This window comes from Corvus brachyrhynchos, unplaced genomic scaffold, assembly GCF_000691975.1.
Source record: "Corvus brachyrhynchos isolate BGI_N302 unplaced genomic scaffold, ASM69197v1 scaffold45, whole genome shotgun sequence".
Lineage (NCBI taxonomy): Eukaryota > Metazoa > Chordata > Aves > Passeriformes > Corvidae > Corvus > Corvus brachyrhynchos.
Genome location: NW_008238361.1, coordinates 1,819,075 through 1,822,740, shown reverse-complemented (window position 1 = coordinate 1,822,740; position 3,666 = coordinate 1,819,075).

Genomic DNA, 3,666 nt, shown 5'->3' with positions numbered 1-3,666 from the left:
TGCCGAGACGAGCGGGGGCTGCCCCTGGATCCCTGGCAGTGCCCAAGGCCAGGCTGGAGCAGCCTGGGACAATGGAAGGTGTCCCTGCCCCTGGCAGGGTGGGAATGGGATGATCTTTAAGCTCCTTTCCAACCCAAACCATTCCATGATTCCATGATTCCATGACTCCATGATTCTTCTCTCTTTTTTTGGGACAGTGCTTTCCTCTTGGCACCCTGAACAGGCTGCAGCACAGGGAAGAGCCTCAGGAATTCAGGAGAGAGGGATGCAGAGGGAACTTTCCCAGTCACCACCACCCTCTGCCTGGAAAAAACTCCAAGCCCAAGCTGGGATTCTCCTTCCATGCCCTGACTTGCTGGGTTCCTCGCTCTGGAAGAAGAGGAGCCAGAGGTGTCCCTGAGAAACTGCTTCACAAGGAAAAAGTGGATTTTCAGCCGTTTCCTCTCTCCTCTTGCAGGAACCCAGAGAAGCTGTGCAAACTCCATCCTTGGAGTCTTCAGAACTTTGGGATGAGATTCTGGAATTGGACTGGAAACCCCAAATCCAGAGTTTCATCCTTAATGGGGGTCTTTGCTGCTTTTATTCCCCATTCCACTCTGCTGTCAACCAGGTGGCATTCACCCGGAGGCACTGGAATTCTCCCTGGTGGTTTTCCCTTTGGATACAGCAGAAGCTGGATAAGTGGTGATAGGAACACCGAGATATTCCTTATTCCCGTTGTCCATTTATCTGTGCAATGATGGATTGCGCTGGTGCTCCCAATTTTCCTAATGGCACCCATTAAACTTCATTAGGACTGTGTTAAACCCCACTTGAAATCGTTGGCATCGATTTTGCATCTCTAAAACCTGCTCGCAGCACGTCAGGAACTGAGCATGCCCGGCCTCCCCAGCATTCCAGCCACATTCCCTGCGGTTCCAAAGCGCAGAGGGAGGGAGTGGGATCTCAGCCTGTGGTCCAGGGGATATTTAGGATCACCCTGCAGAGCTGACAGTTCTCAGCCATCCTTTATCACTGCCCCGGCCAGGGGATTTTTAGCCTCCAAACTCCAGCTCAGCCTTTTTGTTTATCCATTTCATTCCCTGTATTTATTTTCCCTCGCATATACACTGAGGCTCCCCCTTCCCTTGACCTGCTAAACCTCGGGAATGAGGAATGTCTGGAGTGCCGGGGAAACGGGGATGGAGGAGAAGGGAGGAAAGGTTTTAACGTGCTCTTTCCCCACAAAAGTAAACATCCTCTGGCTATAGGAAGCGTAAACTTCCCCTGGAAATGGATGTGTTTACATGAACAATCCCTTTCTTCTGGCATTTCCAGAGATTTGCTGGCTACCACTGGGGAAAGAGCCTTTTAAGTGAGCGGTGCAATTACACCAGATAAGTCTTTGCATGATTTGTTTTCTCTTTTTGGGAAGACATCCCCCCTGTGGATGTACTGCTGGGAACCTGAAAGGGATTTCCTCCTTTATCTCAGGGCCTTGTGTCCCTGCCCGCTGGAATGTCCATCCCAATGGGCAGAGGGGGAAAAGGCCTTTTCCCAGAAAACTGCCTGGCTCTGACTCCGCTTTATGGAGATTTACTGGGAATCCTTTACCAGCGCAGCTTCTCCTGTATCTGGAAACTCCCAGTTTGTATTTTCACCCAAGAGAGAATTTTATCAACCTTCCTAAACTGGAATGTGCCACTCCCAGGGACATCGTTCCGATAGGAGCCCTGGTGTGGGATTATCCGAATGGATCTGAGGTTGAGACAGGCATTAATTCATCTCAGTTCTTGTTGTGGCTTTTCATGTTTGGTTTAAGATGGAGAAGCTTTAAAAGCTTTATCATTTTCTTGGTAGGGATTAAACAGGAATATTTTTCCTGGGAAGCGTGAGCTGCTCCTCCTCGCTCCCGTGGGGAGAGTGAGGGGATTCCCATCTCCTTTCTCTCCAGGTATCCCTTGCAGCAGCACCTCAGGGATGCTGCCACATCCAACACAGCCTGTGGGGAACAGGGAATGTGTGAAGCTTGGATGTTTTGGGAGGTATTTACATTTATGACTGGGAGGTGTCTCTCCCACTCCAAATCTGGGTTTTTATGGAATTTAGGTATCAATAATTTGGTGCTGAGGCTGTCACCAAAGTTGGAGGCCAGAAATAGTCTGGATTAACTTTAATGTGAGATGAATTTGGTCCACACTGGAGCTGGACTTGGAAAAGGACTGGTTTGTATCAGGACTGCACTTTCCTGAGGTCCCAGCTCTTGGATGGAGAGATCCAGAAGGAGCAGGAGGACCTGGAGCTCTCTCCTGGGATCTGCTGGTGGCAAAGACACCAGGCTTGGCAGCCTGGAAGTGCTCCAAGCCCTGCTGGTCCTGAGGCATCCATCTGCTCTGGAATGTGGCATTCCAGGCTCTGGGCTCGGGGTCTGTGTGCCAGATGTGCTGGGTGCCAGGTAAGGAGGCAGGTTCCCCTCAGAACTGTATCAAAACCAGCTTTTTATAGGCTGGTTCTATTTCGGTCAATCTTTCTTTATCCATCTGGGAATTGTTAGAAAATCTGAGGAGGCAGAATTCCTGCTTAAAGCCAGTGCCATGCCTAATGGGCTACTCGTTCCAGCAGATTCCTCATTTATTGGTTTTTTTAAATATACAGGGTCATATTTTTTAACCCTCACGGATGGGAAGCGTGTCTCACAAAAAGGTTTATGGCATCGTGTGCTGCCTGTGAGTTATGAGGCTGTTCCTGTCTGGCAGGGAATGAAAGAGCCCAGCATCTGGCAGAATGTGAAACCAGAAATCCCAGAACTTCCCACTCAGAGGAGCTGGGATGGCTGATGGATGTTGTGATAAAATGTCTCTTTTGACGTGTGAGGCAGGACAGTTGGAGGCCCTTTCTGTTGAAATTGATGGAGTTTAACCAAACCTCCTGGCTGGAAACTTGAGGAAATCAGTCATTGTGCAGCACGTTGCTGCCATGCTGTAGCAGGGATGCTGAAAATCCCTAAATATCCCTCTTTTGTCCCATGTTTTAGGAGCAAATCTCGTCTCAGCTCAGTGAGAAAGGACCTAAATAGTGCTGAGAATTTCAGGGATCAGTCCAGAAAACCATATTGAAAAGCCTCATCGAATTCTTGTTACCCACATTCAGAGCTCCGTGAAGTTTCCAGAAGACTTTCTGATGCATTTAGTGAAAACTGGGAGGAAAACAGCCATTAATAGATGTTGCATATTAGGAATTCCCAGATATTTCCTCCTCCGAGTCACCGAGTGAGGCAGAATCCAGGCGTGAACTCCCTGTCTGCGCTCTCCAGCATCGATTTGGTACTTGGGGGTGAAATTGTTGCTGTAGAGGAGCCTTGGGTGGAGTCATGAGGCAAATAATTATTCAAATGACTCCATATTGCTTTGTTAAAGTCAAACCTCTTCACTTGGAGAGCGTTTTTATTGTGCAGAACGAAATCCTTCTGCTGACAAACCCGGTTGGCTGATGTTACATAATTCTGTCACCAAACCCTTGTTCCTAATTTGCCTTTTTGCTGATGCCTCATTCCATAAACACTTATTTATCCTTCAGGAAGAATAAGAAATAGTGGAATTTCCAGACCACCTTCCTGGTGGGTTTAATATTCTCTTTTTTTACCAGCTCAGGGATAACAAGCAACCTCCTGACTTGTCACCGACAGAT